At 38.2% G+C, this 17,192-nt stretch overlaps 1 pseudogene; it reads right to left on the bottom strand.

Annotated features, from left to right (window-relative positions):
• Positions 1-706: 706 nt before the first annotated feature.
• On the bottom strand, positions 707-11,186 carry LOC111375205 (annotated as a pseudogene).
• Positions 11,187-17,192: the final 6,006 nt, after the last annotated feature.

The raw sequence follows: 17,192 nt of genomic DNA, 5'->3' as shown, positions 1-17,192 counted from the left end.
GTGGTTTTGGATGATGCTGACATAACTTCTTCTAAGTGTGTCTGACTAATTGGATGGTTTGACAAGGTATAAGAAACCTGCAATCATTATGTCTATTCAAAATTACGACAGCCAGGAGGCCGATTTGAGCTCAAAAACTCGACCTTGTATGCAGACGAGATAAGCGCTAAATATAGTTTAAGTGAGATCGAAAATCCGTGGTCAACACAAATGTTATTTGGTGATATATTTGCAGTAAAATATATTTTATTTTCTATTTCTAATAGATATTGGGAAGATAACTTGCATTGTCAAATTAAGATTTTTGAAAAATTGTTACAAATAGAACCAAATCGAATCGGAACCAACAATTCAGGTTCGATTCCAATAATTACACAAACCTAATAATTTTTTTACGAAATACACAAATTATAATGAGTAATTCCGAATATTGAAATACATGAACTGATGGACCTGGCGCTCATGACTAACAAAAAGAATGTAGAATACTTTGCTGTCTTCGCATAAGCCATCAATATTTATTTCAATTCTTAATACGTTCTTTTAGTATAAAACTACAAACATGTCAATACCATATTTCTTCGACGATCTCATTTCTTATCAACGATATTGCTTATAAATAGATGATTAATACGTTCTTTTAGTATAAAACTACAAACATGTCAATACCATAATTCTTCGACGATCTCATTTCTTATCAACGAAATTGCTTATAAATAGATGATACTATATTGGCTGCATATCAAACACAACAAATAAATGATCAGCAATTGTATGGGGCCATGCCTTAAAAGCAGAAATCAGAAGAAGTAGCAATTACAATGCGAAAGTTGCAATCTGCAACAATCGTTATAAATTATCATCAACCTGGTAAGAAGATGAAATCATAGATAAATAAAATACATCAAAATGAAACTATCATATACTCCAAAGATGATGAATTTGCATCACTTTTGTGAAGGGACCCTCGAAAATGAAGAGCAGTGCTTTAACCAGTGGCTGCAGCCGATTCATCGGCCAGCTGTGAGACCGGAAGTTGGGTGCACGTGAGGTTACGGTCACCATAGACATTGTCCACACGTCCTATTGTAACAGCAACAAAGTTGTAATTCTTACGTATGAACATAATCGCTAAAAGAAAAAACAAAAAAGAACCAAAATAGAGTTATTCTCGTTGAATCCCTTATCTCCATTCTGCTCTATTCATTACTAGATCTAATAAGAGATCTAAAGTAACTACAAGGCCATATTAGTTTTTGTCTATCCATCTCTTCTTCTAATTTGCTCTAATAATCGTGTCACTCTTACGAACAAGAAAATATTCCAAGGGTAAATAAAAAAGTTGAAGCAACAAACACTAATTTAAAGGCAAGTATATTTTATAACAATGCTTCTACATACATGCAAAGATTTAGAATGAGATGGAATGTATCTAAACACTTTTTTTTTTTTTTTTTTTTTAAAATAGGGAACCTAAGTATAAGAAACTTCTACCTAAATTTGTAGTATCCTCATTGATCATTTGGTCATATGAAAAGACTTTAGTAAATGGTTAGACTTCATATCCAAGGTGGGAGAGTAAAAACTGTAAAGGCAGGGACGGATCCAGGATTGGATTCAAGACCAGGCTACAAAATTTCAAACCGAACTACTACGCGGAAAAAAAAAATTTACACATAAAAAAACTGGTTTTTTACCCAAAAAAAAAAAAAAAAAACCTTAAAAAAAATTTTGTTGGGCGGGGACGACTAATAATTCTATCATTTAACGTATATTACTAAATTAACAACATAAATTCTACACCTTTTAAAACTTCGAAATAATCTCAAACATTAAACAAGTTTTCACATGAAAAAAATTGGAATGTGCATAATAATTTTATCATAGAGTTTATTAAACACACCTATAGATGGCCAGGACTTAGCAATTTTGAGCCAGGAAGCCGGGAAGGCAGCATATTCTCTAGAATTTGGTTTTGTCCATGCATCTGCCATAAGGAGTGATGGTGGATGAGGAAGCCCCTGGGAAAACATTGCAAGAATTACTTTCTCCAAGTATAATTTTAAACAGAAAATCTTAATAAACGTGTTCATATCATATGAATGTCCACAAACCTAGAAGCAACAGAGTGACCAGAGGAACGTATATTTGCCTTGGGAACATTGTTGCGAATATCAGTGTTTCCTTTCTCGATTTGTGCAATCTCTTGTCTAATCAAAATAATAGCATCACAAAACCTGTCGAACTCTGCCTGCAAAAATGAAATGTGCTTAAAATCACGAGGGAGAAATTCGCACTCGACGTACGGTGTATGTTCTTGCAAGTGAAACTATATAATTTTTTTACCTCACTTTCAGTTGGTTCAATCATGAGCGTACCAAGAACTGGCCATGACATTGTTGGTCCATGAAATCCATAGTCGATGAGACGTTTAGCAACGTCTTCAGGCTTAATTCCAGCAATATTCTAGAGCATTCGTAAGTTGCAGTAAGAAATGGCCAATTGCATGGAAATTGGAAAGAATCCATGCATGAATCATGTCCAACCAAAATTACCTTAAGCCCCTCAAATCAACAATGAGCTCATGGGCAACTGTCCCATTTATACCACGGAAAAGAATGGGGTAGTGCTCCTGTTAACCAAAGCATAAATATCAAGATTAGTCATTCTTTGACCTCAAATTTCAATAGAAGGAAGCAAAAGGAATATTTTGGGTTGAAGTCGAAAAAAAAATGGTAAATGATTCCATAATGGAGGAGGCATGTCTTCCAAAACAGAAGTACTCTCTCACAATGACTAAGATTATATTTAGCTAAGCTTTTAATTTGTTAAAGATTTCTTCGTTTTTTTGCCAAACATGTTTAAGCTTTCAGAAGTTAATCTTTTTAGTGAAAGATACTTTAAAGATAGTACCTACAGCCTTTTTTAGCTTAGCTAAACATGCTTTAAGGTTCATAACAGTACATACACCTAGGATATACCATGAGGATACAAAATGCAAAAAGTAGTATATGGAACAAGCGAAGCAAAGAAATGGAGACCTTCAAATGCTTTGCCATGTAGTTGGCATTCAAGATGGCTATTTTTGACGCATCTGTCAATCATTTTGAACCCATCATGCAAATCTAGGTGCATGATATTGGCAAAATGAGTGCAGATTCCCAAGGAGCCACAAAAATAGTGCCAAGGGGTTGAGATTTGTCTGGGGCCGGTATTCCTCCTATGGGAACCTGCAAAATCACAATGAAATCAAGATATGTATCACAGATAAGTTGACTGTTGCTCTCACTCTCTCTCCCTCTCTCTCTCTCTTAGTTTTTTGTTTAATAATTTGAAAATTGAGAGATATAAAATATTTACATCCACAAATACGGACTTATATTCCTTCAACATACCACTAGATGAGATGGTAGAAATGGTGCTAGGTGTTTCTTTACGCCAATCGGCCCCATCCTAAGTCCACCCCCACCATGAGGAATACAGAATGTTTTGTGTAGATTAAGATGGCAAACATCCGCACCAATAAAACCCGGGCTTGTAAGCCCAACCTGTTAAAGAAGAAGATTAATTGATGTAAAGAAATTGGATTGAGAGATTAGCTTCGGAGGAAAGGTAGTGAAAAAGAAAAAGAAAATCACAAAATTGGTTCCACAAATTAAAAGGATAAGAAAAACATGAACAAACTAGGTCTTTTTACAAATAAATGCTTCACGAATCATTTTTCCCCACTTCATTTGTTCAATAGCTATTGATGCAATCAAAAAAGTTGCAACCATGGAAGATCGTGTTACTTTTGGACTACCTCTCTGTTTTACTCACCACGTCCTTCTTTAAGTCCACAAACGACATGCTCCAACTACTCGAATCACTGCTTCCTCAATTATCCTCAATTGGTGCCACTTTCATAACTAGAGGAAAGATGAGAAGTCTCTCACATTTCAATCAACAAGTAAAGATGCAGAGGCAGCTGAAAGCTAGAGGGAAAAACAACTGCAGAAATGGGATCACCAATATGAAAACAATAATAGAGAAAAGAGTCCAAACTAGTTCCAAATAAAAGAAAGAATTTAATCTAAGTCAAAGTCAACCATGTGTCTCACAACTTTTCAATTGTACATTTCTTCAATTTTTATCAGAATATACTAAAAATCTTATTTTAATCCCTATCAAACGAGGTATAAAAAACAAAATAGAAATATAGTACTTAAGAGTCCCAACTAGTTCCGATTAAAATCAAGAATTTAATCTAAGTCAAAGTCAACCAAGTGTCCCACAACTTTTCAATTGTACATTTCTTCAACTTTATCAAAATATACTAAAAATCTTACTTTAATCCCCACCAAATAGAGGTATAAAAAACAAAATAGGAATATAGTACTTAAGAGTCCAAACTAGTTCCGATTAAAATCAAGAATTTAATCTAAGTCAAAGTCAACCATGTGTCCCACAACTTTTCAACTGTACATTTCTTCAATTTTTATCAAAATATACTAAAAATCTTATTTTAATCCCCACCAAACAGAGGTATAAAAAACAAAATAAGAATATAGTACTTAAGATTATCTCCAAGCGACTCAATTTTTATAAAGAGCATCTTATGTATAATGAAGAAAATGTTTAAATTTAGAAAGTACATTTTTTTTTATATATAATTAAACATGGCACTCTATTTTGCTTCTTCATTTTACTTTTTTTCCAAGGAACATTTATTGACTTCTCCTCATCTTTTATTTAAAATATTTTTTTTTATATATCAATGGACTATCAATTTAAATATAATTTGAATAATTTAAGAAGTAATGTGTTAAAATCTGTAGCTTATTAATGCAATCATTAAAAAAAAAAAAAAAAAAAAAAAAAGGACTATGTTTGGCTCTTCAAACTCATTCCCTATTAAAAAAGTTAAAATAGAGTGTTTATTGGAGTTTACTTTTAAGCATTTTTCTTTTATTTAGATAATCTCTTGGAGATGCTCTAAGCTCCAAAGCAATTATCCTACGCTCTACCAAGGTGAAGACATGGACCATGACAATTGACGACAAGAAAATGGTCCAACCTAATGCATCATCTCAGTGCCATAATAACTAAACAAAGGTTGTTATAAGAAGAATGTTCACTAACTTTTCTCAACAATGAAAAACAGCAATCGAATGATTTGTTTTCACGCAACAGGAGAGAAATGTTCATGAATATCAGATATCTTGGAACAAGAAAATCTGACAGCCCACCGGCCAACCTCAAATATCTGAGAAAAGTTTTCTGAAATTTGTAATACCTTTCTCAGTAGTCTCGGCTGAGAACTTCCCCACAAAAATAAAAAATAAGAAAATAAAAAAATTAAATACCCTTCTAGACATGATTATAATGAAACAGAATTGTTTTGACAACAAGAATGAAAGAAAACTACAGCAGAAAAACATACAATACCTGGGCATTCATATTGGCGCCATCCATGTAAACTTGACCACAATTGTCATGAATTATCTTGCACATCTCATCAATTCCTTCCTCGTAAACTCCATGAGTTGAAGGACTGATTTCAGCCCAAGTTTTAGGAAAACTAGATTTATACAGTCGGTACCACATCTCATAGAACTTCAATGTTAGCTATATATTATACCTCTGTAGTACAGACAATTCACCACAAACATTTATTTTTCTTATTCAAAATATTATATATTTTTAACTCAAAGTTATTAGTAAATAATAAATAGGTACTTATATTTAAAATATTTCAATAAAAAAAATTAATAACAAGTATAACTAAATTTATACTATATAAATGAAGAATCTTAAATAATTTAATCAACGTGTCATGTCCGTTCTTTTATGAAAAATCGCATGTCGACTTATCTAACACTTATCAAGTTGGACACATACGTCCGTGTCAGTTATACCATAGAGCATCTAGGTTCTCCTTATTTGCTTCAGCAGCATTCCGTAACTCTTCAATGTTAATGTTTCCCTTGGCATCCGTTCCAACAGCAACAATTTTCTTCCCGCACATGGCGGCATTTGCAGGATTTATTCCGTATGCTGAGATTGGTATGAAGAAAAGATTACGATGGTGATCTCCTCTTGACTACATCAGAAGTTGAACATGAATCAGTGCTGATTACAGAAAATTTCGGGGAAAAAAAATGTAAAAATGACCCTGGTCTTAGGAAGTTGTCCCCAAAGGCAAAAATGAAGATTTCCAAAATTCAATGAAATGGTAACTCTCTTATGTATATAACATTATTTTATCATTCAATGACTCGAATGATAGCTCGCACACTTGATTATATTAAGAAAAAAAGTTAGAAATCTGCTGATTAAATATCCTCTGATGCCATCAGTATTATAAAAAATCTAATGTAACTTTCTATGTTGAAATTACAACACCAGATGATATGCACGAATGACCATCAACCCAACAGACTCTCTAGCAGCACCATCATTGGGTTGCCGGGAGAAGAAATCAAAGCCAGTAATTGTACTTAACATTTCACCCAAATCATTGAACATTTCCTGGAAAAGGACATCATATTTCAATAAAATACGATGAGATACGCAGCTGGAATAAAATTAAGAGTTTAGAGTATGTTTGGTATTCAGTACTAGACAATACAATAAACAAAATTTTCACTTTTTTTTCTTCCTTAATAATGTCATGTACTGTCCTAGGTGAATAAACACGCCTTTATAGGATTAAATTCAGCCAAGATGTAAAACCTGGTAACCCTCAGACTGTTCACTAAGGGCAAAAGGATGTAACTTTTCAGACGGGGTGCTCTTGGCCCAGTGAATATTGCTTATTCTGGTGTTTATCAATGGTAGTATACAATCGGCTTACGCACTAATGAAGATCTTTATATTGGAGCTCTTTTTCTATTATTTCTTTCTGCCATATCCTTAATAGCAAGTTGGTTACACCTACAACCGAACTGGAAACTGAGCGTTTCGTGGTTAACTCTTCGACATAAGTTCCTTGGCTTGGACAGTGCATTTAGTACATGTTGCTATTCCTGGATCCAGAGGGGAGTATGTTCGATGGAATAATTTCTTAGAGGTATTACCGCATCCCCAAGGGTTAGGCCCACTTTTTACAGGTCAGTGGAATCTTTATGCTCAAAACCTTGATTCAAGTGGTCATTTATTTGGCAGTTCCTAACAGAATAGGTAACAAAACCACTTTGCCACCTACTGCTACTAAATCACCACCCCCAAGTTAAATTGGTGCTTGCCGTTGCACCAGGTGCTAAAGCATGGGTGTTTTGTATCCATTGAGCAAAAACGGGTCGTAATTGTATAGTGATATCTGAAAACATATCTTGAGGATGCCCTAAAGCACTCATGGTATCATTATGAATATATAAACCAAAACTGTGAAAGCCTAGAAAAATACATACCCAGTTGAGATGTGATATGATTGCATTACGATGTCCAAGGACACGATCTAATAGATCACTGTATCAAGTAGTTGGATCATAGTCTCTTACCATAAAAGTGGCTACATGCGCTGCAGCACCTAAACAATGTCAATTGGATCCCATAGTCAGTAGCTAGATATGGATAAGGGGGCATGGAATACATATGTGAGCTACAACAATGGTTAAAAAGCCTAACATAGCTAGGCTAAGAGACAATTGAGCATGCCATGACGTTGTTAGGATCTCATATAGGCCTTTATGACATTGACCTGTAAATGGACCTTTATGAGCTTCTAAAGTATCTTTTAGGCCATGGTCAATGCCTCAGTTAGTCCTATACATGTGACCCTCTATCAGGAATAGAATTGCAATAGTTAAATGATGGTGTGCAATATCGGTCAGCCATAGACCCCCAATTACTGGATCTAATCCTCCACGAAAAGTAAGAAATTTCGCATATTTTGACCAATTCAAGGTGAAAAATGAGGTTGCTCCCTTGGCAAAACTTGGATAAAGTTGAGCCAAAAGTTCTCAATTCAAGATAAATTCATGAGGAAGCGGTATCTCTTTAGAATCTACTCCAGCATTTAAAAATCGGTTAATCGGTAAAGATACATGTACTTGATGCCCCGCCCAAGAGAGAGACCCAAGTCCTAGTAGCCCCGCTAAATGGAAATTCAACATAGATTCTACATCTTGAAACCAAGCCAATTTTGGGGCCGCTTTATGATAATGAAACCAACCAGCAAAAAGCATTAACGCTGCAAAGACCAATGCACCGATTGCGGTACAATAGAGTTGTAATTCACTAGATATTCAGATGCTCGCCAAATCTGAAAAAAACCAGAGGTTATTTGTATTCCTCGGAAACCCCCGCCCACATCACCATTCAATATTTCTTGGCCCACTATTGGCAAAACCACCTGGGCACTAGGCCCAATGTGAGTTGGATCACTTAGCCACGCTTCATAATTGGAAAAACGAGCACTGTGGAAATACATACCGCTTAGCCAAAGAAAGATGATGGAGAGTTGACCGAATGGGTACTAAATACTTTTCGAGAGATCTCTTCCAAATCACTGGTTTGGCTATCGAAATCGTGAGCATCAGCATGTAGGTTCCAGATCTAAGTGGTAGTATCAGGTCCTTTAACTATTGTTCTTGAGAAATGGCCCGGTCTGGCCCATTCCTCAAAAGAAGTTTTTACTGGATCCCTATCCACCAAAATTTTGACTTCTGGTTCCGACGAACAAATAATTATTGAGTCCTCCTTTTTCTAGACAACACATACAAAGAGACCCTCCAATAGTCAAATAATTAGTAAACCTTTGAGAGATATTTCTATAATTAGTTTGTTTCTCTTCTATCTCCCATTTATCTATTTTCTTTAGTTATTCACTAGAGCAATTAAGATCTGGAAGTCGATCCGGGACAAGTGTTCGGATCTATTATGACATAACCATGAGGCACTCAACGGACATTTTTTATCTTATAAAAACTTTTTGTAGCTTTGGATTGATGCAAAAACTACTTTTTTGTACAACGTGTAGATTCATATCTCAATTAGAAGGTGTTAGATAGAGCTGCTTTATCTTTTCTATAGATGATATGAATTATTCTATTCCAAATCACGCGAGCAACCATTACTAAGAGACATCCCGATATATATTTTATTTATTTGTTAATTTAGATTTAAATTTAGGTTTTTTAAAAAAGAATTTATTTTCATATTAATAATAAATTTTTTAATAATAATAAAAAAAAATAAAGAAGTATATTTTTTACTCTATCCCTTTTTTATCCCTACGAAATATCAGATGAAATAGAACGCTTAAAAGGGATATAATGAAATTCTTTGATTGACTCTTCCCAAAGCAAAGGAATGATCCATTTTTTTATTTGACTGATGGGGCCAACAAAAAAAAAATTCTAACAAATATATATAAATAATAGAATAGAATTAATAAACTTAATAAACGACGTCTTCTTTTATTCGAAACGCCCCGTGATCTTCAACCAATTATGTGCTTCAATATAATTACCAGGAGTAAGCGTGATAGCCTGTTTCCAATACTCAACTGCTTGATCAAACCTAGCCTCCGCAATTTCAGAATCTCCCTGGTGAATGGCCTGTTCTCCCCCGGTCGGAATAGGTAGGTTAATTCCTTCCCTTAGAACTGTACTTGAGAGTTTCCTAACTCATACGACTCAGCAATCATTTGGTGTCCTCCTCTAATCTACCATATCTAACAAACGAGATTTCTGCTGGATCTATCCCATTTGGGGGTTAACCAAAGAGATTCATTACCTGAGTTTTAAACTGAAATTTGGATTCAATTTGGATTAATAATCCGTTTTATTTCATTTTATCTTTTTTCCCACCTTCAAAAGAATAAATTCCTCCTATCGTTAGAATTTTCTAAAAGGTAACTATCTCGATTTCATATATAAATCTCTATAGAATCTTTGAAAAAGACTTTACTTCTTAAGAAAGAAAAGACTTACTATCTTTGGGATCTGATCCTACACCACTGCTCAAGACTTTAGTGGATCGACTCTATTACATAAGTTGATTCCTAATTTTTATCTCACATCATGAGTTGCTTATAGCTTTGTCCCTGTGAATATGTTGCTCCTGTGTTTGCATCGCCATACAAAGAGCGGGTTTTCCTGTAGAGTCAACACCGACTCTAATAATTCTTCCGAGCATCATCCTCTTGTATTCTTAGGACGTAGCTAAGAAAGCAGCATAGGGACCTCCATACCCCATTGGTACACCGAATCTCTGAGCAGAACCAACCACTATATCTACCCCCAATTCACCCGGACCTTCACATTATTGGCGTGCGGATTCTTAATAAACTCTCCATTATTCAATACTTCACCCTCGGTTCCCGGATATTGAACAAGAACCCCACAAACATCCCCTGATTTATAATCAATTTCATTAACATCAGAGACAACTACCTTAAGTCCAAATCTATCATCTCTTGTCTTACAAATATCAATAGTCTGAGGGTAACAATTACTAGCAATAACAAAAGTTTTCTTTTTGCCCTTCTGAATATTGTTACACATAGCCATTGCCTCAGCCGTGGCACTCCCTTTATCGAGCAAATAAGCATTCGACATAGGCAATCCAATAAGATCCGTAATCATAGTTTGAAAATTCAGTAGGGATTCAAGACGCCCCTGTGCTATCTCAGCCTGATACGGAGCATACTGCGTATACCAGCCCTGATTCTCCATTATATTCCTCAATATAACAGGAGGTACATAAGTATTATAATAGCCCATCCCAATAATCGACTTGAAAACTTTATTTTTAGACACTAATATCTTCATGAGCTCAATCATTTGTGCCTCAGTCAAACCCTCATCAAATTTAGGCAATTTCATACTATCGATACGAATAGATTTAGGCACAATAGCATCAATGAGTGCATCAAGGCTATTAAACCCGCCATACTCCGCCATTTTGGTTTGCTCTTTCACCGTGGGGAGGTGTCGCTTGGTCTCAGAGCCTCTACCGAAATGGATCGAGTCCCAACATACTTTACCAAACTCGAGGAAGAAAAAACATGGGATTTTACATAAATTTTCACCTCGTACTACATTCGTAGTTAATGAGGAAACATACCTCGATGGCCTGTATAATTCATTCCGACGGGATTGCCTGGAATCCGAAACCAAGTGTTTTAGAACTGTTCGGTTGGCCAATTTTCGGGCACGCTCCATTCTTGGTTGTATAAGACAAGTAAAATGATGGGTAAAAGATTGTGTTGACCTCCAAAAATGGCTCCAACAGGCACCCTAGCTTTGTTCCCTCGAAACCTGTGCATGTAACACCCGTCAAAAGGCAAGGCGGCTGGACGAGAAAAAGGTCCAGCGACCGTTTGCACTCCGACGGTCAAGTCAACGGCCGGACGGAGATAGATATATAGAGCGCAATAGTAGAGAGATAGGGGATTTGGCTAGAGTATTTAGAACATACCTTGATTGTGTGAGTTGAATCCATATATATAGAGAAATGGATGTGAAGCGGGCCAAACGGGTTAGTGGGCTTAAGTCTGAGCCCAACACGAGATGAGCAAAATAATAGGCGGCTCGACAGGCGCTTCGGCTAGACTTCTTAGGGCCTCGACTGCGCCTCGGTTGGCCTTGTCAGAGCCTCGGCTTTGGGGCCCAACACTAATGGGCTTGGCTCGGGTCCAATAAGATGACCCAATATGGAGTGATAATTTATAGGCATAACAGTAGCCCCCAAGTTCGAGTCGTATTATTTATATGCGGGTCGGACTTGAAATATAAACTCAGAAGTAGGCGAGGTCTTACAGATTGCCTCAGAAAGATAGGTAGCTCCAATAAGTAAGGGCTTACGAACTGCCTCGAGAATATACATCGATCTCGAATAGGCGAGGACTTACGAATTGCCTCGAGAAATATGAGTTGCTCCAATAAGTGAGGACTTACGAACCACCTCAAGAAATGTGTGTCAGAATAAGTGAGGGCTTACGAATTGCCTCGAAAGATATACTGCATATATTTTTAATATTTGAAAATTTCGACAGCATCTCCCATGTAATATGGACTAAATCAATCCTGTAATACAATACAATATATCCACAGCACATATACCAAATCAATTTGGGGTCCATTTGCAAATGCTCATAAGGTGTAACATATCACATTTCTCCAAGATATGTGCAGAGGGTCTATCATGCATTATAGTAAATCATGTGCTCGCACAGCTTAGTGTATCGGTAGTGCTATAGTGAAACAAGTAACATGATGTCGACAATAAAATGAAAATAATGATGATACGACATACGTACTGGCTATGATGAAAATAATGTATGACATGGTAGCAGTGATATGTCATTCATACTTGGAAGCAGTAATGTGATGCGTATGCTAGTAGTAATATGCCCCTCCAAGTCTGAGGCGAATGTTTATATACAGGTCGGACTTGAAGTACCATTGTGATAAAGTTGATGTAGAGGCGATGCTTTGAATGTAAGTAACATAGGCGACAGGGCGATGCGTTGGATGCAGCAGTAATGCTCTGATTGTAGTAGCAGAGGTGATGCTTAGGACATAGTAGCAAAGGCGATACTCTGAATGTAGTAGCAGAGGCGATACTCTGATAGCAGAGGCGGTGCTCTGAATGTAGTAGCAAAGGTGATGCTCTGGACTGAATATAAGTAGCTGTACTGATATTGAAGCATATTGATGTATACCAGCCGTTGACTTTTTAAGATCAGCTGAGTGTATGGTTGCTGCTGCGGTTGTAGGTTCAACTATCTCTACCGAAGCGTTGACTCAGGACGACGCATGGGAGATGCTAAACCTTGTGAAGCTAAAGGTCAGGACACATCTTCAATTGAGGCACTGAAGCTTCAATGCTACTTGAGGAAGGAGCTCATCTGCCACCGGTGCGTTGACCCACAGGGGACGAAACGTTAGGAGACGGCTAAAGCTTTGTAAAGCTTAGGAGAGAACGCAGCCACCGAGGCGATGAGCCACAAGGGACTCTGCGTCAGGTGCGTCTAAGTTTTGTAAAGCTGAATGAGGAGCTCATTTGCCACCAATACGATGATCCACAGAGAACGATGCGTTGGGAGATGGCTAAAACTTTGTAAAACTCAGGGAGAACGCAACGATCGAGGTGATGACCCACAAGGGACTCCGTCTCATGTTCGTCTAAGCTTTGTAAAACTGAGTAGGGAGCTCATCTGCGACCAATGCGGGAGATGGCTAAAGGTCGGTAAAGCTTTCGCAACGCTACAGCCGAGGCGATGACCCACAGGGGACTTCACGTCGGGAGGGTTGAAACTTTGTCAAGCTGTGGACAGCATTTGGTGAGGCAGAAGATAGACGTCCCGCGAATAAGTCTCGAACTATCAGAGGCTTAGTGACTTGCCTCGGAATGATGAGGACTTAGAGTTAGGCTCGACAATAGTGGGAAGTGAGGAAGACATCTTGCGGAGCCTTAAATAAACATCTGACGATATGTCGAACTGTCGGTGTCTTATAAGCCAACCTCAAATAGACGAGGACTTAGAGCTAAGCTCGGCGATAAAAAGGCGAGGAAAAGACATCCCACGAAGCTAGGGAGCATACGTCTGGCGGAGTCTTATAAGCTGGCCTCGGATAGGCGAGGGCTTAAAGCTAAGCTTGACGATAGTGAGGCGCAAAGAAAAGACATCTCGCGAAGCCAGAGATGAACACCTGACGAATTGTCGAACTAATGGAGTCTTATAAGCTGGCCTCGGATAGACGAGAGCTTAAAGCTAAGCTCGACGATAGTGAGATGGGGAATAAGCATCCCGCGAAGCCAGGGATAAACATCTGGCGAAGTGTCGAACGATCGAAGTCTTATAAGCTGACCTCGGATAGGCGAGGGCTTAAAGCTAAGCTCGACGATAGTGAGAGGCGAGGAAAAGACATATCACAAAGCCAGGAATAAACATCTGACGAACTGTCGAACTATCGAAGTCTTATAAGCTTGCCTCGGATAGACGAGGATTTAGAGCTAAGCTCGATGATAGTGAGAGGCGAGGAAAAGACATATCGCAAAGCCAGGAATAAACATCTGGCGAACTGTCGAACTATCGAAATCTTATAAGCTTGCCTCGGATAGACGAGGATTTAGAGCTAAGCTCGACGATAGTGAGAGGCGAGGAAAAGACATCTCGCAAAGCCAGGAATAAACATCTGACGAACTGTCAAACTATCGAAGTCTTATAAGCTTGCCTCAGATAGGCGAGGGCTTAAAGCTAAGCTCGATGATAGTGAGACGGGGAATAAGCATCCCACGAAGCCAGGGATAAACATCTGGCGAAGTGTCGAACGATCGAAGTCTTATAAGCTTGCCTCGAATAGATGAGGACTTAGAGCTAAACTCGACGATAGTGAGAGGCAAGGAAAAGACATCTCGCAAAGCCAGGAATAAACATCTGACGAACTGTCGAACTATCGAAGTCTTATAAGCTTGCCTCAGATAGACGAGGACTTAGAGCTAAGCTCGACGATAGTGAAAGGCGAGGAAAAGACATCTCGCAAAGCCAGGAATAAACATCTGACGAACTGTCAAACTATCGAAGTCTTATAAACTTGCCTCGTATAGACGAGGACTTAAGTTAAGCCTGACGATAGTGAGAGGCGACGAAAAGACATCTCACAAATGAGATCACGAAAAGCTCCTTTTGCAAGGGCACACGCGTCTGACGATTAGCCTAATCCTTTATTCAAGGAATGAGGACTTCAAAATTTCACCTCTTTGGAGTATGGCCTCTCTCCGTTCGAGGACTTCGGGATATAGCCTCTCCTTTGTTAGAGGATTGAGGACTTTATATGAGGCTGTCCCAATGATAAATTTATGACTAAGGGTTCACCTTAAATAAATGAGAGAGTTACCAGCCGACCTTCATGAGTGAGGACTTGTGCATTTGAGGGTGCAAGGAACTCATTCCATTGAAAATGATATTCTCCCCAAGCCTCCAATACAAACGAGATTTGATTAAATTTGAAGCCGAGGAGGATGGTAGGCTCTCATTCAAATGAGGCAATAATCGTGTCCAAAGAAATATGTTGATTTGCAGTTGATTAAGAAGAAGTCGAAGTATCCCAGGAGGCAAAATGGAGAAGCCGAAGTCCGAAAGAGCCGGAGTTTGGAAGATCCGAAGTGCTCGCCAAGCCCAAATGCTTTAATATGGTTGGGAAAATTGTGGGCCGAGAGAAAATAAATACTTGAGCCCAATATTTTCATGATAGATGGCAGCTCACATAGGAGGAAGAGAATTCTAAAGATGTGTCGGACTTGAAGAATCAATTTCCCGAATATGACCCCATGTGAAGAAGACCAAATTTGGGCCTAATCAAAGCCCATTACTGGATCTCAATAAGAGTTCTTTAGGCCCTTTTAGCTTTAGTCAACAACTGGGCCAAATTTTGGGAATTAATTTCCAGTCATTTAATTGGACAAACCGGCCCAACAAAGAGATAATAGGTAGCACGTGACACAGCCGAAATTTGAAGATAATGTGCCTGTAAAAGTCTAATCCTCTGTGCGTTCAAATCAGCCCTCAACAGATAGAATTGGGCTGCCCAAGAAATTGTCAACTCACTCCATCAGGAAAATTAATGCTCACAGTGGACAAAAAAAAATGGACCAACGTTGCACAATAAACCGATGGTGGCCGGCGTGCCTCATGTGTTTTTCATTCACCAAGATGATTACTTGGGATAGTTGCTCACAAGGTCGGCTGCTATTGCCGCTGTCTCAACAATCGTAATTGGAGACTACAGGTGGCCTCGCCGGTAGCACCTTGAAGCTACAACTCGGTTTAGGAATTTCATCCACCATATTGTATATTCAAACTCTTAACGAAATGGGTCTTCATGTCGGAATAAGAAAACTCGCAATTGACTTTTGGCAATTTGATGGTTGAGTTTGTGGAATAATTTGTACAGCAACAAAGTGGTGTTTTTTAGAGTATTTGGTTATTTGTAATTGTATGTGGTGTGAAGGAGATTTTGTAGTGGAGGTTCCATTATCCTTTGTTGTTCTTGGTCACCACAGTACGCTTTTTCCTTCCTTATTCCCTTCTTTTTCGTTGTGGCTATTTGTACATTTATTTGTTGCTGGGTTTGCTCCAAATAATGGACGGATAGGGCAAGCAAAAAGAGGAAAAAGGTAGAATCTTTTCTGGGAGTAGGACTTTTTGTAGGTTTTTGTTGGATAATGGATATATCCCCATTTCCTTGACCATTTTGATGATGAATTTTTGCAACCAGTAATAGGTAGTAGTTGTTCTTCACGAAATTTTTTAACCCGTGTTCACCGGAAATCTCCTTTTTCAAGGAATTTTTTTTTTTCAAATGGTTTGGCGGCCATTTTTCCTCATCTCTGGTTGCTAATTTCTTCCATTTTGAAAGAAGTAAATTTTTTTGGAAAATCCTCTCGAGCTGCTGTCGTTTTCTCTTTTGGTAGAACACTGCTACCAGGAAATATTTCAATTTCTGACGACCTTTAGGTATGTGGTATAACATGGTTAACGTAGCGTTTTCCACGGACGACGCCAATCTGTTGACCTCCAAAAATGGCTCCAACAGGCACCCTAGCTTCGTCCCCTCGAAACTTGCGCACGTAACACCCGTCAAGAGGCAAAGGCGGCTGGACGAGAAAAAGGTCCAGCCACTGTTTGCACTCCGACGGTCAAGTCAACGGTAGGACGGAGATAGATATATAGAGTGCAATAGTAGAGAGATAGGGGATTTGGCTAGAGTATTTAGAACATACCTTGATTATGTAAGTTGAATCCATATATATAGAGAAATGGATGTGAAGCGGGCCAAACGGGTTAGTGGGCCTAAGTCTGAGCCCAACACGAGATGAGCAAAATAATAGGCGCCTTGGCAGGCGCTTCGCCTAGACTTCTTAGGGCCTCGGCTACGCCTCGGTTGGCCTTGTCAGAGCCTCGGCTTTGGGGCCCAACACTAACGGGCCTGGCTTGGGTCCAATAAAATGACCCAATATGAAGTGATAATTTATAGGTATAACAGATTGAAGGCACACGAAAAGGGATAAGGAGAAAAGAGAGGAGAAAATGCACAAAGCTTTTGCTTTTTGTATTATATTAATATAAAAACTATTGTTCCATGATATGGAAAAAGTGGGTTGTGCTAATGGGTTGGTGACGATACACAGTTACAGGTTACAGTGTAGTTAAAATCATATGTTACATAAATTACAACAGTGCTAGACAAATCCGTGCT

Source organism: Olea europaea, unplaced genomic scaffold (assembly GCF_002742605.1).
Source record: "Olea europaea var. sylvestris unplaced genomic scaffold, O_europaea_v1 scaffold1349, whole genome shotgun sequence".
NCBI classification, from domain to species: domain Eukaryota; kingdom Viridiplantae; phylum Streptophyta; class Magnoliopsida; order Lamiales; family Oleaceae; genus Olea; species Olea europaea.
Note: the sequence above shows the minus strand (reverse complement) of the source record. Positions and strands in the feature narration are given on the sequence as shown.